Raw genomic sequence first — 18,063 nt, 5'->3', positions numbered from 1 at the left:
GTTTAACAGGTGACCGTGTTTGAAATGTTATGCTTTTCGCACTATAATGTTGTTCTACTTAACTGGGAATATTGAAGAAAGTGTAGTGTCAGTGCGTCCTGTCCACTCACTGTCTAGCTTTTTGCACTGCAGTAGCAGGCGTAGTGATTTAACCGCTTCAGCCCTGGAAGAATTTACCCCCTTCCTGACCAGAGCACTTTTTGTGATTCGGCACTGCGTCGCTTTTGCTGACAATTGCGCGGTCGTGCGACGTGGCTCCCAAACAAAATTGACATCCTTTTTTTTTTTTTTTTTTTTCTTCCCCACAAATAGAGCTTTCTTTTGGTGGTATTTGATCGCCTCTGCAGTTTTTATTTTTTGCGCTATAAACATAAAAATAGCGACAATTTTTTGAAAAAAACGCATTATTTTTTACTTTTTGCTATAATAATTATCCCCAAAAAATATTTAAAAAAACATTTTTTTTCCTCAGTTTAGGCCGATACGTATTCTTCTACATATTTTTGGTAAAAAAAAATCGCAATAAGTGTTCAATAAGCGTTTATTGATTGGTTTGCACAAAAGTTTAAAAATCAGGGGATAGTTTTATGGCATTTTTATTACATATATATATTTTTTTTTTTTACTAGTAATGGCGATCAGCGATTTTTTTTTTTTTATCGTGACTGTGACATTATGGCGGACATTTTTGACACATTTTTGGGACCATTGTCATTTATACAGCAATCGGTGCTATACAAATGCACTGATTCCTGTGTAAATGACACTGGCAGTGAAGGGGGTTAACCACTAGGGGGCTAGGGAGGGGTTAAGTATGTCCTGGGGAGTGTTACTAAGCCTCGGTTCACACTGGGACGACTTGTCAGGCGACCTAGGTCGCCTGACAAGTAGCGTCCCGTTCAGTACAATGGAACCGTTCTAATCGGAGCGATGCAAGTCGCTCCGACTTAGAAAAAGGTTACTGTACGACTTTGGGGGCGACTTGCATAGACTTCTATACAGAAGTCGTTTTGCAAGTCGCCCCGGCAGTCGTGTGCAGGTCGCCTCGGTGAGGCGACCTGCAAGTCTTGCCGCCTCTGGTGTGAACCGAGGCTGACTGTGGGGGGGCGTGGCTACGTGTGACAGGTCACTGACCTCTGCTCCCGATCACAGAGATCAGTGACACTGTCACTAGGCAGAACGGGGAGATACTTGTTTACATTAGCATCTCCCCGTTCGTCCACTCCGTGAGGCGATCGCGGGTATCCCTGCAGCGATCGAGTCCGCGGGACCCGCGACCCGACTACTGGAGCTGCCGGCATGCAATGGCACGACGGCAAATACAAAGGGACGTACGGGTACGCCCATTTGCCCAGCCGTGCCATTATGCCGACGTACATCGGCGTGCGCCGGTCGGGAAATGATTAAATTTAATCCTTGTAATGCAATGCACTGCAGTAACAGTTATACTTTTTCTATGTTTTGGGAAGCCATTTAAGAAGTTATTATTTTTCAAGCTCTATATTTTTCCCAGTTGTTTACTTTTAGACCTTGTTCAAATCATCACACCATGGTGCACTGCAGACAGATGTCAGTTTTGAAATCTGTGTGTTTGTTTTACAGTTTTTCTCCCATCAGTTTTCATGCAGGTATCGTGTGAAGAACAGGCCCTTAACCTCTTTCCGCCCAAGGTACGTCATTGACATCCTTGACTTTGTGTGGGTATATCTGAATGATGCCTGCAGCTACAGCATAAGAATGATCATATCGGCTGTTCCGCCCGTTGATTATTCTTACAGGTGGCGAGAGGGGGGGGGGGGGCCCGCTTCCCGCCACCCTCTGGTGCTTCTACCGAGTCACGCTTCCATCAGTGATTAGGAGACAGGATCCGCCAGCCCTGGATGGTGATCATAGAGATTTCCGGCGGACTACATGGTCGCCAGAGCCTCTATGATCGTTCAGAGGCCGGACGCGATATTATGACATCACGCCCGGCCTCTGCATTCAAACAAATGGCGCCACCTCGGCTGGGAAGCCGAGACCTTTTTTTTTTTTTTTTTTTTTTTTATTGGATTTCAGACTTCCCAGCCTAGAGGTGAGATGTGGGGTCTTATTAACCCCATATCTCACTGTAAAGAGGACTGATCATGCCATATTCCTATTACAAGGAGTGTTTACATTCCTTGTACTAGAAATAAAAGTGATCAAATTTTTTTTTTTTTTTTTTTTTTTTAAATTGTCAAACTAAAAAATGAAAAGTAAAATTAACAATAAAAAAAAAAAAACGGAAAGCGCCCCTGTCCCCGTGTGCTCACATATGAAAACGGTGTTCAAACCACACATGTGAGGTATCGCCGCGAACGTTAGAGCGAGAGCAATAATTCTAGCCCTAGACCTAACCTGCAACTCAAAACATGTAACCAGTATTTTTTTTTTTTAAATGTCGCCTATGGGATTTTTTAAGGACCGAAGTTTGGCACCATTCCGTGAGCGTGTGCAATTTTGAAGCGTGAGATGTTAGGTATCTATTTACTCAGCGTAACTTCATCTTTCACATTATGCAAAAAAATTGGCTAACTTTAATGTTTTTGGTTTTTTTTGTTTTTTCTTAAAGCATGAAACAGTTTTTTTTCCAAAAGAAACGTGTTCGAAAAATTGCTGCGCAAATATCGTGCGAGATAAAGCTGCGACCACCATTGTATTTTCTAGGGTCTTTGCTAAAAAAACATATATAATGTTTGTGGGTTCTATGTAATTTTCTAGCAAAAAAATGATGAATTTTACATGTAGGAGAGAAATGTCAGAATTGGCCTGGATGGGAAGTGGTTAATTTAGTTTTTTTTTTAGTTTATTTTTTAATAAACATTAACATGTTCAGTTTACAACAGATTTGTGCATACGATTTTTTTTTTTTTTTTTTGTGTTATTTTTGAAAAGTTTAAATGTACAAAATATCAGCAAATAATATCGGCAGAAGAGGTGGCCGAAAATATCGGTATCATATCGGCACCGAAAAAAACGATATGGGTCAGTCCCTAACAGGGAGGCATGGTTGGCATAATTTCAAAGTCTCATCTTAAAAACCCAGCATCGTGTTAGTACACATGTCAGCTAAGAGAGGGGGGAACCACTGCATCCCTGCAGAAAGCGCTAGCTGGCCATCCTTCAAGTAGAAGATCTTTGTGGACTTTGGTCATGTAAGCAATTTTGTGTGTGTGTGTGTGTGTGTGTGTGTTTTTTTTTTTTTTTTATCCTTGGCTGATGGATAGTCTTTCTGTTTGCAATTTCCTTGTTGGTATTATGAGTCAGCTTGCTAAAAACATTGAGTTGGAGGTACTGAATACCCAGAATGGGAGGTAGGAAGGGTGGACAGCAGCATGCATTCATATATGACAGCAAAAGATTCATGTGGGAGAGGTCTGTCCACCATAGTTTCAATATCCTCATGACTGTGTGCAATAATTTGAGACCGGGATGTAACTGCAGTGAAAGAAGCACTGGAATGGGTAGAAGGGGTGGTTTTCAACTAGATTGTCCAGAAATATTATCCAAGCTTGAAGAAGTTCATGAGTGCATTTTTGCTGATGCCAGAAATAAATTTAGCTTATAGAGGAGTAGCAAAAGTGGCCAAAGCAGCAGTGGATATAGTATGAGTCTCCTCATGACTCATGATACATGCTGTGACTGCTAAGAGAACCCTTTGGCTGAAATTTTGGGCAGCAAATGCTACTTCAAAGCAAGGTCTCTGTGTTATTTCCTATAATGGCAAAGTCCTATTTGGAAAGATGTCACTAGAGGCATCACTCTCTTCTTCTTTATAATGTGACAAGAATTAAGTAGTTTTGCTGCTCCTATTCACACACACTTCTCACAAACTTATTTCGTTACTATTTATCGGGATTCCCTCAATATATTTTGATTTATCACATCTGACAACATATTTTTGTATATTTTTTATATATTTTTTGGCTTTAATGTAGATTCTTTTTTTGTGTTTCTATTTTATTTATTTATTTTTTTTTGCGATTTTGATTTGTACTCCCGAAAATGTTTGTGTGTGTTTTTTGTGACAAGTTCCCACAACACCATTGATATGTTGTTCTATTTAATCTGTAGGAGATTGTTTGGTGTTGTTGTTCCTTGTTAATTTCACATTTTATGTTAGAAATGTACCTGAATTGTCACCAACAAACTGTCCTTTTTGGATGAAAACACACACAGGAGAGTAGAATTTCCCCAAAAAATTTATTAAGGGCTCACAACTAAACAAAGAGGGAGGCAACGCTGGAGAAACTGCAGAAGTGGGTGAAGCCTTGGACCCCCAGGGCAGACATCAATTATTTAAAAGCAAAATTGGTGGCCTGAGGAGTCCATATCTAAGGGAGGGCAGTCTGGTCCAGAAGTCCCAGAGATCCGGAAAGCAGCAGATGACATCTGTGTCCCCAGGCTGTGGTCATACGAGAGACTGCAGCTTCTGTCAGACCAGACTGAACCCAGGGTCATCACTCTTTGGTCTTCCTTCCACGCTTCCTTCCACGCTGTGGCTCTGGTGGTGGAGTTGTGGCAGCAGGAGGAGGAGGAGGATCGTCCATCTCAATGACATCCGTCTTGGGTGTTAGTTCCCCACTCACCCCCTTACGTAGGACTTTATAAATAAGGTCCTCACACAGGAGGCGTTGACCTTCCTGCATGCCCTGCAATTTGGTGGCAGCCATGCAGGCAAAGGCCTCTTCAGGAGTTGGTAAGGCTCTGAGGGACGCAGAAGCCTCCTGGATCAGCCTGAACGCTGAATCCTGCACGGGACTCGGAGTGGCCTTCCTGGCCCTTTTGTATGGAAGGCGGAGGGGAGGGACCTGAGACTCAGTCAGGCTGCGACTGGTCCCTGGCTTCTCTTGGCTGACACTTAGCCCCGCCTCCTCCTGGCTGCCACTAATCCCCGCCTCCTCCTGACTGCCACATTCCACAGCCTCCTCCTGGCTGAGGTCTTCCTGTGTATGAAAAAGGGACATAATTTGAGATTTTTAGTCATCAATCACACACAATTTTCACCTCCTGACTGCTGCAAATTGAATGCTAACAAATATAACAGACTATCATTCTGAGCCCAGCATTTTTCATTTGTGTCCCAGTTTTGGGTGCCCACTACTGTCTATTGATATGTAAAACACTTTTTTTTTATCAGCAATTAGCGATCAATAATAACATCTAGTAAACATAATTTCTTTATTGTCCAGAAATCTGTAGAAGAATGCTATACCTGACTCCAGCTGGGCTCCTCCACTTCTTCCTGGCTGGAAGGCCCAGGTTGGACATCGGAAGCCTCAGCTGGGGTGGAAGGAAGAGTGGAAGGAAGAGTAGAGAGGGATTCCCTGACTTCAGTGTGGTCTGACAGAAATCGCAGTCTCTCATAGTACCACAGCCTGGGGACATAAACGTCATCTGCTGCAGCTCCGGACCTCTGGGAATCCGTGACCTTCTTGCGCTCCCTAAGATAAGTGCTCCTCAGGCCACCAATTTTGGCTTTTAAATAAGGGATGGTTGCTGTGGGAACCACCGGCTTCACCAACTCCAGCAGTTTCTCCAGCGCTGCCTGCCTCTTCTGTTTGTGATTATAGTGGGGGTGTCTCACTTGCCACAGACAGGGCAGCTCCCTGTATTTGTCTATGAACAGGGGGAGGAAGTTGTGGTCGTTGAACCCATCCATTTTCTCTGCAAGACACAACACAAGACAAACCCTAATGTCAGGCAAAACTCCCCTAATCTTGTTACAATATAGGCTTCCATTTCGAAGCAGTATAGGCGCAAGTTTAAATCTTACCTTCGTTATCACGATCGGTGTCTCCGATGCTCCTTCCTCCGCTCACAGATCGTACGTAAGACGCACGTGTGTTACGCTTTATACACACTGCGCATGCGTATAACTCCGCCCGCCCCTGACGTTCTTTCTAGTCTATTCCCCGCCCCTTTTCGTTCGGCGCAGTGGGGGAAGAGCACATGGCGGATAGACAGCAGGTGCGTGCTAATTGTAGCAACGAGGAGGAGGAGGAGGAAAGGCCAGAGCCTGAAACGTCCCGATCCAGAAGGAGATTTAAGGACTCAAATATGTCCTTTTGGGGAGATGTTGGAAATGGTGGACATCCTGAAGAAGGCCGACTATGATGGAAAGTATGGGCCTTACCCCAACCCCAATGTCCGAAAGGCCAAGATCATGGCGAAAGTGGTCAGGAGTCTGCACCGGAATTTCGGGGTACGACGATCGAAAGATCAGTTCAGGAAGCGGTGGTCGGACCTGAAATTACGAGAACATGAGCAGTACAGAAAGATCCGGAGAGTGCTGCAAAAAAGTAAGTAGTTGTGCTGTGTTCCTATTCTTTTTGTCTTTATTACGTTCGTGCTGCTCCATGTGCTTTTAGGAACTGTTGTACAGTTTAAAATGGCAACTTTCATGTTCATGGGCACATTATTCGTTCGGATCAAACATTTTTCGTTCCAACTATAAAATACCATTGTTTAGCCCATATGCATTTGGCCACCATTTTGACACCCTATACTTGTCTTCAAAGAATTGGGTTGTGTAGATGGCTTTGTTACTAGAATGAAATGCAAACTAGATTCTGTGTAAGGAGAGGACACTGAGCAGCTGTTTTCACATCTGGACACTGGAGCACTAGTGTGGGACAAAAGAACACCATTTTTATTAGGGGGCCACACAGGTGCTTCAGTGTATACTATAGGGGGGGCTACATCTGTGAAGCTTGGACAAAACAGGTAAAGTATTGCAGGTTGACAAAGGACACTAAAAAAGCTACATGTTGGAACTCTGCTAAAATAGAAAATTGTACCCCACTTCCAAGCAATGTTTCCTATTTATAGTTCTGACATTAAATATCTGTGTGCTAATTATACCATTTTTGTTTTACATAGGGGAGAAAAGACTCGGAGGACACCCCTCATCCGAGGAGACCAGAGCCCCCCCCCTCTGGAAGAAGGTGAAATCCCCCCAACACAAGCTGAGCAGGAGGATGAAGACATGGTGGAACTAGTCACCACAACAGGTGAGTGTCTGCGACCACAGGCTCAGATAAGAGATGGATGCCGGCATATTTTTGAAACCAAATTTATTTTGGGGTTCCTCTCTTTTTAGGTGATCGTGAGGTTGTGGATCCAGATCCTTTCACATCCGAAAGTGCCCAGATCCTGATCGGGGAGATCATGGGGTGTAATTTACAATTGGAAATCATCAAGCAAAAAATCAATGATGTTATTCCAAAATATAAAAACATCATTGATGTTTTGGGGTGAGTTTAAAGCCCCTCCAAATCACCTTCTTCTTTTGTGTGCTACAATGTGCTAAATCTTTTTGTAATTTTTCCCAAAGCCAAATTTGGAGGATGCACACAGTGTGCCAACATGTGCTATCTGCCATCACGGGAGATCAATGGACGCGTTTTGGGGGTGCAACCCCTTCCTCAATAATAAAGTAGCGGTGAGGAAGGGGTTTCTCCCCCAAAACACGTCCCTTGATCCCCCGTGATGGCAGCTAGCACATGTTGGCATTGGGAAATTTGTGTGCATCTTCCAAATTTGGCTTTTCCAGGGGTGATTTCCCACCATCTGAACGCAATATCAAACACAGTTCCTAAATACTCATGTCTGATATTGCCTTCAAATTCGACCAAATGTGACGTTTGTAAGTTCAAGATTTGTGTCTTTTCTTGTTGGTTTTACACAGGCCTGTTTTCTATAAAATGGACATTTTGATTTTGGATAATGCCACCACAAAAATTGGTATACAACAAACATGTTGGTTTGTCTGAAAAACCTTTGGTAAATGCACATGTGATTGTGCAGGTATTAAAAAGATTGTTAATCAAGAATCACAACACTTTTGGGGTGATGTAATTGTTGTTTTATGAGAAAATGGGGGTTATTTCCTAAGGGCAAATCCACTTTGCACTACAAGTGCAGTTTCAGTGCAGTTGCAAGTGCACTTGTAGTGAAATGTGTTTTTGCATTTAGTAAATAACAGCCAACAGTGCTTTGTATAAGGTTACACAATCACGCCATTTTCTGCACTCAATACATTTCTGTCAGGGTCAGCTAAAACAAACACAAGCAGGAAATGTCCACAAAGATTTTTTTTTTTTATTATAAGAAGGCTTCACAGATTTTCTGGCATATTGATGGCCCCCCTACCCACAAAGAACTCCTGGTATCGTAACCGGACATCACGGGCACTCAGGGAGAGCAAGCCAGGACGGCCGCTTTCAAGCGCCGTCAGTGTGGTTTGATATATCATTCCGGCCTCAGGCCCAACTGAGCCAGCATAGTTGGCCGAATGTTTCCTTAAAAAGTTATGGAGAACACAGCACGCAAGTATTATATGGTTCAGTTTATACTCCGCCATATGGATGGGTGTCAGAAATAGTCAGAACCGGCTGGCCAGGATTCCAAATGTGTTCTCCACCACTGTTCGGGCTCTGGCCAGCCGGTAATTAAAAACCCTCTGTTCCGGGGTGAGGGTCCTCATTGGGAATGGCCGCATCAGGTGGTCCCCCAGCGCAAACGCTTCATCAGCAACAAACACAAATGGGAGTCCTTCAACATTGTCCTCTGGAGCTGGCAAGTCCAAGCTGCCATTCTGGAGACGCCTGTAGAACTCCGTCTGGGCGATGACTCCACCATCGGATATCCGGCCATTCTTCCCCACGTCCACATACAAGAAGTCGTAATTAGCCGACACCACCGCCAACATCACTATACTATTAAACCCCTTGTAATTATAATAGTATGACCCCGAGTTGGGTGGTGGGACGATGTGGACGTGTTTCCCATCAATTGCCCCTCCGCAGTTAGGAAAGTCCCACCGCTGGGCAAAGTGGGAGGCCACAGTCTGCCATTCCTGTGGCGTGGAAGGAAACTGTTGAGGAAAAAACAATAAACATTACTATTTTTTCACAGAAACATGGCAAGCAGATTAGACACAAACATTATGGGTCAACCTCCAGATAGCATTTAGTAAGGGGAATTTAACAAGGCCAAAGTATAAGGTACACCTATCATATTCCCCCTCCCCCCCTCTCATGGGCCATTTATAACATTATAGGGGGTGTGTGGAAATCTTGGACAGGTAACCCTCTTCACTTCATTGAGAGATGAATGCCTAAATAATGGGTATTACTTGGAACAGCCCCTCCTTAGTTACACTATTGGCAGCCCACTGGACAGGTAAGAAGTGTCATAATACAAAGATATAAATACACATTGTACACATTTGAGGACATTTGGACATTCAGCTATTACCTATCAAGATAATAATAGGATACAAAAACTTTAAACAGTACCATTTGAAAGTATACAGGCAGGCCCTTGCACTACATGCTTTGGGCAATTCATCCATAAATCTGACCAGTAAAGAGGTGGGTATAGTGTTTATGGGTTTGGCAAAGTCAGCAGATAGATGATTGAGGATAGAGAATTGGGATCAGCTGACTTAGCAGTTGGGGGAGGGAGGGTTACTAAAAATTATTTGGGGACACCACAAAAAAAAGCCTCTGGCACTCTGCCTGAATTTAAATCAAAAATAACATTTCCAAACATTTTAGGGGGTGTTTGGGGTAAAGCACTACTATGGAGCTGATAAAATACATTGTTAAGTGACTACATGAGGTGAATATAGGCCAGGAGACACCATGCTGGGGAGGTTATTGAAGGGCAAATATGTATGAAGGACCTAAAATAATAATTACATAAAAATCCAGCATGCATGAGAACAAAGGGGACATTCACAGCATATTACAATCATGGTAATTAGGGAATAAGGAAAGAAATACAATATATTAGCAAACATTCAATACAATAAAATGTGACATAAAAGGATAAAAATCTTACCTTCATATACTCCTTCTGCAGGACCTGGATGATGGCAGAACAGGTCTCTGGGATAATGATCCCCAGAGCCTGGGGGGAGATGCCTGTCGAGAACTTCAAGTCCTGCAGACTTCTCCCTGTCGCCAAATACCGCAGGGTAGCGACCAACCTCTGCTCCGGAGTGATGGCTTGCCTCATGCAGGTATCCTGCCTGCTGATATAGGGGGTCAGCGAAGCCAACAAACGGTGAAATACGGGGTCCGTCATCCGGAGAAAGTTCCTGAAATCATCAGGATTATTCTCACGGATCTCACGGAGCAAAGGCATATGAGAGAACTGGTCACGCTGAAGCAACCAATTCTTGGTCCATGAACTCCTCCCCACCCTGTTCATGGACTGGACTTGTGTCAAGGTCAGGACCCCAACACCAAGCCCCCGCACAGCACAAAGTCTACGAGGAGTACGCATACGAAACATGGCTAGAAAACGGTCGGCTGCTCAGAACGAAGTAACAGAACGCACTGAAGAACAGCAAGGCCTGTGAAGAGCGACCTGAAAAACAGTAACGAACGAACAAGAATACAATGACTACCTAAAGTCACGCGGAACTTGCTTGCACGCACTGAAGAGCAGATACAAACCCACAAGCACAAACTGAACCGCAGAAAACGATCTGAAAGCCACGAGTCTGAAAACGTGCGAATCGTCTCTCACCAAACTTTTACTAACACGAGATTAGCAAAAGGAGCCCAAAGGGTGCCGCGCTTGGTTCTGAACCGGCCTTTTCTAGTCTCGTCGTACATGGTGTACGTGACCGCGTGGTTGGCGATTGGAAATTCCGACAACTTTGTGCGACCGTGTGTAGACAAAACAAGTTTGAGCCAACATTGGTCGGAAAAAATCCTAGGATTTTGTTGTCGGAATGTCCGAACAAAGTCCGACCGCGTGTACGCCCTATTAGTCTTCCAAGCCCTCTGATAATATTTTCTGAGATTCTGCCTGCCCAAAGGCAGCCGGTGGGCAGCAACCTTTCCCTGTCCTGCGATCTTTGGGCAGACAGTCTCAGATCAATGGGTTTTCATCCTGTCTTAATAGGGTACTGAATAGTTTGTCAAGAAACCTTCCAAGAATGTGTTTGTGGAGTCACAAATATAATCATTTTCAGGGAAGAGGAGATTGCTAGATCAAGATGTAGAATAATTGTTTTAGTTAAGGACAAATGCCCCAATCCCAGAGGTAGCAAGAGGTTTTATTCCCCAATTTTTTTTTTTTGGTGAGGATGGTGTCTAGAAGATTCAAGCCAGTCTTTTAGACCTCCAAAAAAAATGTAATTCCTTCATAAAACCAGTGTTTTTGATTGGATTGAGTACAGTCAATGTCTTCATGTTCCAGTGGCAAAAACTCATCAAAAGTATGTTCGATTATTAGTTCATCATAGACATTATCATTTCCTGTGCCTACTCGTCGACCTTGTACAAAACCCAGAACATTGTCAAAAGTTTTGTTGTCTGTAATAGACATTCTTTGCTTACAGAGCCTGCGATTTTATCATTGCCTGAATTACATTATCCTGCTCTCAAGCTCTCCATCAGCATTGATGTTGCACAAGGAGATACTCTTACGCACACAAGTGGACTTTGGATGGCTGGGGAAACTGGGCAAGAGGCAGTTAGTACCAGTGCAAAAAATGTAATGTTTAGGGGTATTGTTCGGCACCTCGTTAGGCCGACTCTTCCTTCTTCCCAACAAAGTGGACAACCTCATTCTCCAATGCAAAAACGATGAAAACTGATATGACGCTGACACGTGCATGCATGTCCTTTCTGGAAAACTGTCAGCTATGTACCAGTGGTCTTCTGGACAAGATGGCATTACAGACCTCTGTAATTCAATTTCCTGAACCAGTGGAATCACAAATCTTTCTCAACAGATTCTTATTTCCTTTGCGGTCCACCATGAGCCCCCAAAACTTATCAAATTTATCACAGAGGAAACTTAAAGTGGAAATTTTGTCATAAAATTAAGTCCTACTAGATCGCTTCAGGCTGCCCCATTTTGCACGTTTAACTATGTAAAACATTAAAAAGAAGTGCTTATACTGTTTAAAATCCAGTAATACATTGCATCATCCTGCTCTGCACATGCTCATTTGTGCTCTATTTTTTGGCACTGTGCCAAAACTCTAGAGGCCTATATACTGATAGCCTAAACATTTACTGCTACTCAGGGGCTCTGGACTTTAGCAAAATGGCAGCCTCCAGCAAGAAGAAATGGGAACAATGCTGGAAAAAATTTACAGCACACTAATTTTGGTATCATAATTATTCATGTTGAATGTATGTTCCTTGCTAAAGAACATAATAATTTTTCTTTTTTTCTTTTTCAAGTTGTTATAGGTAAAGTTCCACTTTAAGTCTTGGTGCCTGAACCATTCTTACAACAGCCTCCAAGGTTGGGACACTCATTGCTGAGGTTATAAGCTTCAAGAGAGTTGGCAACACTCACGATATTCAAACATCTTAGAGCTCCAGGGCTGTGCTGACAGTGCTGACATTCTTCTTTCCAATCTTGAGTAAGTGAGAGCTGTTATGGACAACAAAATTGTGTACATCTTGAACCAAGGGTAAACCAGAAGTATTTCCCTTCCCCCAGAGGGGCATGTTGCAGACCACACAGCCAGTTATATACCAGGGGAGAATCTCCTGATGTACAGTGCATCCGGAAAGTATTCACAGTACTGCACTTTTTCCACATTTTGTTATGTTACAGCCTTATTCCAAAATTGATTAAATTCATCATTTTCCTTAAAAATCTACAAGCAATACCCCATAATAACAATGTGAAAAACGTTTGAAATCTTTGCAAATTTATTAAAAATAAGAAAACAAAAACAATCACATGTACAGAAGTATTCACAGCCTTTGCTCAATACTTTGTTGAAGCACCTTTGGCACCAATTATAGCCTCAAGTGTTTTTGAGTATGATGCTACAAGCTCGGCACACCTATTTTTGGGCAGTTTCTCCCATTCTTCTGTGCAGGACCTCTCAAGCTCCATCAGGTTGGATGGGGAGCGTTGGTGCACAGCCATTTTCAGATCTACCAGAGATGTTCAGTCGGGTTCAAGTCTGGGCTCTGGGTGGGCCACTCAAGGACATTCACATAGTTGTCCTGTAGCCACTCCTTTGTTATCTTGGCTGTGTGCTTAGGGTCATTGCCCTGTTGAAAGATGAACTTTCGCCCCAGAGGTCCACAGCGCTCTGGAGCAGGTTTTCATCAAGTGTATCTGTACATTGCTGCATTCATCTTTCCCTCGATCCTGACTTGTCTCCCAGTTCCTGCCTCTGAAAAAAAATCCCCACAGCATGATGCTGCCACCCCCATGCTTCACTGTAGGGATGGTATTGGCCAGGTGATGAGTGGTGCCTGGTTTCCTCCAGACATGATGCTTGCCATTCAGGCCAAAGAGTTCAATCTTTGTTTCATCAGACCAGAGAACTTTGTTTCTCATGGTCTGAGAGTCCTTCAGGTGCCTTTTGGAAAACTCCAGGTGGGCTGTCATGTGTTTTTTTTTTTTTTTTTTTTTTTTTTTTTTATTGAGGAGTGGCTTCAGTCTGGCCACTTTACCATACAGGCCTGATTGGTGGAGCACTGCAGAGATGGTTGTTCGGGAAGGTTCTCCTCTCTCAAAAGAAACCCTGGAGCTCTGTCAGAGTGACCATCAGGTTCTTGGTCACCTCCCTGACTAAGACCCCTCTCCCCCGATTGCTTAGTTTGGCCCAGCGGCCCGCTCTGGGAAGGGTCCTGGTGGTTCCAAACTTTTTATATTTACATATGATGGAGGCCAGTGTGCTCATTGGGACCATCAATGCTGCAGAAATTGACCTGAGCTCAATTTTGAGTGTCATGGCAAAGGCTGTGAATACTTGTGTACATGTGATATTGTTTATTTTTTTTTTAAAATAAATTTGCAAATATTTCAAACAAACTTATTTCACGTTGTCATTATAGGGTAATGTTTGTAGAATTTTTGAGGAAAATAATTAATTTAATTAATTTTGGAATAAAGCTGTAACATAACAAAATGTGGAAAAAGTGAAGCACTGTGAATCCTTTCCGGATGCACTGTATTTAGGGCTGCAACTAACGATTATTTTCATAATCGATTAGTTGGCCGATTATTGTTTCGATTAATCGATTAATCGGTTATAACCTTAAAAAAAAAAGTGTGGCTATAATTTAGTCAATATGTAAAGTTTTTAAAAAAGGCAATTTATTCTGAAATATCTCTATGCAGTGGTAAATATAAATAACCAACCATATGGTTAGGGAGCAAAATATCTAATCCACTCTGAGGATAACAGACGGAAGAGATATACTGTATATACTGTTAGAGGAGATATACTGTTAGAGAAGAGATATACTGTACATACTATTAAAGGGTGAATCTGATAAATATTTTCAGACTCAGGGATCAAATGTCTTCCTTCAAAAAAAAATTTCATTTTAAGAACGTTCGTTCGATTTTCTAATCGTTAGTGGGGTCAAGTCGAGGTTCATTTTCAACCACAGTGACGGGAACATTTGGAAATAGAAAACTTCTTGGTCAAAGGAATTTTCAGACAGTGGATGTGATTTTCGTTCAGAAATTACATTCATTTTAAAAACAGAATGTTAAAAACAAGTGAAAATTTCAAACAACATTCTTTCATTCAGCAAATGTACAAAGATTTTTTGTCTGAATATTCTCGTCTGAAAATTGATCCATGTGGACAGCATAAGGCTCAGTACACACCTTTTGATCTGTTTCTGCTGTGCTTTTTGCTGTGCGTTTTGATTTTTGCACACGTGATTTTGCGGCGATTTGCGTTTTTTTTGGCCAATTTGTTGTTGGGCAGATTAAAAAACACAAATTGCTGCAAAAATGCATTAAATGCTTTTCTGCAGCTTCTCCATTGAAGTATATTGAACCAAAAGAGCACCGTTTTTGCGTTAAAAAAAAAGTCCCTGACCCTTTCCAAATACGCAGCAGCTGAAAAAAGCATAGATGTCAACGTGTCCCATAGGAAACCATGTAAATGAAGTGTAGTGCGCTTCTGCAAAAAAGCACCAAAAAACACATAGTTGTGAACGAGGTCTAAGACGTTTAGTAACATAATGGGGTTAAAAAAACAAAAATTAGCCCTTTATAGTAAAAAAGAAAAAAAAAGCAGATAATTACTACTGTAAGGGGTTCATTTTTTACTGTAGAACTGTGAAAGTAACATCTACAGTAGCGATTATTTGCTCTTTTTGTACTATAAAGGGCTCGTTTTAGTTTTTTTTAACCCCATTATGTCACTGGCCGATTAACCGATTATGAAAATAGTAATCGATTAATTTCATAATCGATTAGTTGTCGATTAATCGATTAGTTGTTTCAGCCCTAACTGTATTATTTGAGCTGGACGTTAGCAGGCCAGAAGGAATGGTGTTTGAAAATGAAATTTCTGAAACCAATCATTGCTGCCTAATGGCATTGGTAAACCTGGTGTCAACAGATCAGAATTCTCAACCAAAGTTTTTCTGCTCCATAGTAACCTCAAAACAGTGGCTCAGGGTGCCTTTTCAATTCCATGTGTTTTTTCCTCTGACTTCTCTGTTCCTTTAGAGTTCTCAGGAATATAGAACAGGAGAGGGTCTTGCCCTGGTGGTGTTACCCTTTTGGTCCAGGAGAATCTGTTTCTCACTGCTGCTTCAGCTGGCTCAATCTCCCCCTTACCATCTTCCATTGAAGAAGGATCTCCCTCAGCACAGACACCTGTTACACCCCAGCCTGCACCACTCTTTCTCCTTAGCAGTTTTGAAATAGCTAGGAACAGGTTGATTCAGGCAGGTATTTACCTAGAAGTAGTTGAGATTTTGCTGAAGTCTAGCAAATCTACAAATTCTACATATTTTCTCATTCTGGCACTTTGCACAAAGTTCGAATGTGAATCCCTTTTCCCTGCCTGTCAAAGATGTTCTTTATTTCCTACGGTAAAATCTGGACAGAGGCCTAGCTTACCAAAATTTGAAAGTACACATTTCAGCCTCATCTGCTCTAACAGACTGAAGATGGGCAGAAGAACCTTTAGTACAATGGTTAATAAAAGCAATCTTCAAGACTGTTCTGTCTAAAATCCTATTTCCCAGATGGAACTTAAAGTATCTTTGGTACTGCAAATCTTGGAGGGTGCTCCTTTCTCTCCTAGTCATATGGCATCTTACCTTGAAAGTGGATTTTTTTTTTTAGTAATTATGTCAGCTCAAAGTTGAAGTTAAGAGCTCTGTCATGTACAGATGAGTTTTCTGGAGCCTTTCCTGGTAAACTTGGGACCACCACCAGAAAATTAGCCCAAGGTTTCATTTTCTTTTCATTAGGGATGCATCGAAATTTCGGCCGCCGAAAAATATCGGCCGAAAATGTCCTTTTCGGCAATTTGCCGAAAGAGAAAAACGGCCGATAATAGAGCCAAAAATGGGGCGGGGCCATCCCGCCCCCTGCCCCTGGTGCCGTCCATCATGGGGGTGTCCTATAGCTCAGAAGAGAGGAGAGCTGCCGCCTTGTTGATTTGAGCGCCGGGAACATCACAGCTTTCATTTCAATAGCTGTGTGTTCCCCGCTGCGCACGGTCACATACAGCCCCTCCCCCTTGTCCAGGGAACTTTGATAGTCAGATCACCCATCCCAAGATTGGACGGGTGATCTGTCTGTCAAAGTGCCCGGACAAATAGGAGGGGCTGTATGTGACGGCGCGCAGCGGGGAACACACAGCTATTGAAATGAAAGCTGTGATGTTCCCAGCGCTCAAATCACCAAGGCGGCGGCTCTCCTCTCTCTTCCCCTGCACAGGCAGGCTGCAATGGGGACGCAGGCTGCAATGGGGACGCAGGCTGCAATGGGGACGCTGGCTGGTGACACAGGCTGCAATGGAGACGCTGGCTGGGGACTCTGGCTGCAATGGGGACGCTGGCTGGGGACTCTGGCTGCAATGGGGACTCTGGCTGCAATGGGGACACTGGCTGGGGACACTGGCTGCAATGGGGACACTGGCTGCAATGGGGACACTGGCTGCAATGGGGAAACTGGCTGGAGACACTGGCTGCAATGGGGACACTGGCTGCAATGGGGACTCTGGCTGCAATGGGGATGCTGGCTGGAGACACAGGCTGCAATGGGGACGCTGGCTGGAGACACTGGCTGCAATGGGGACGCTGGCTGGAGACTCTGGCTGCAATGGGGACTCTGGCTGCAATGGGGACGCAGGCTGCAATGGGGACGCTGGCTGGAGACACAGGCTGCAATGGGGACGCTGGCTGGGGACGCTGGCTGGAGACACAGGCTGCATTGGGGACGCTGGCTGGGGACACTTGCTGAGGACACTGGCTGCAATGGGGACACTGGCTGGGGACACTGGCTGCAATGGAGACACTGGCTGGGGACACTGGCTGCAATGGGGACACTGGCTGGGGACACTGGCTGCAATGGGGACACTGGCTGGGGACACTGGCTGCAATGGGGACACTGGCTGCAATGGGGACGCTGGCTGGAGACACAGGCTGCAATGGGGACTCTGGCTGGGGACTCTGGCTGCAATGGGGACACTGGCTGGGGACACTGGCTGCAATGGGGACACTGGCTGCAATGGGGACACTGGCTGCAATGGGGAGGCAGACTGCAATGGGGACGCTGGCTGGAGACACAGGCTGCAATGGGGAAGCTGGCTGGGGACGCTGGCTGGAGACACAGGCTGCAATGGGGACGCTGGCTGGGGACGCTGGCTGGGGACACTGGCTGCAATGGGGACACTGGCTGCAATGGGGACACTGGCTGGGGACACTGACTGCAATGGGGACACTGGCTGGGGACACTGACTGCAATGGGGACACTGGCTGGGAACACTGGCTGCAATGGGGACACTGGCTGGGGACACTGGCTGCAATGGGGACACTGGCTGCAATGGGGATGCAGGCTGTAATGGGGACGCTGGCAAGAGACACAGGCTGCAATGGGGACACTTGCTGCAATGGGGACAGTGGCTGGGGACACTGGCTGCAATGGGGACAGTGGCTGGGGACACTGGCTGCAATGGGGACACTTGCTGGGGACACTGGCTGCAATGGGGACAGTGGCTGGGGACACTGGCTGCAATGGGGACAGTGGCTGGGGACACTGGCTGCAATGGGGACAGTG

The 18,063-nt window shown here is 44.3% G+C and overlaps 1 protein-coding gene across 10 annotated transcripts in view; it reads left to right on the top strand.

The window, feature by feature from the left end:
* METTL22 (methyltransferase 22, Kin17 lysine) overlaps positions 1-18,063 on the top strand; it is a 625,143-nt gene that overhangs the window by 21,784 nt on the left and 585,296 nt on the right. For 7 of the 10 annotated variants that reach the window (XM_073632992.1, XM_073632998.1, XM_073632995.1 and 4 more), the window contains one exon: positions 12,237-12,421. The exons of the other annotated variants lie outside the window; for them this stretch is intronic. The gene's annotated coding sequence lies outside the window, so the exon portion shown is untranslated. The remainder of the gene's footprint in view (positions 1-12,236; positions 12,422-18,063) is intronic. 10 annotated transcript variants of the gene reach the window in all.

This window comes from Aquarana catesbeiana, linkage group LG06 (assembly GCF_042186555.1).
Source record: "Aquarana catesbeiana isolate 2022-GZ linkage group LG06, ASM4218655v1, whole genome shotgun sequence".
Classification (NCBI taxonomy): Eukaryota; Metazoa; Chordata; class Amphibia; order Anura; family Ranidae; genus Aquarana; species Aquarana catesbeiana.
Note: the sequence above shows the minus strand (reverse complement) of the source record. Positions and strands in the feature narration are given on the sequence as shown.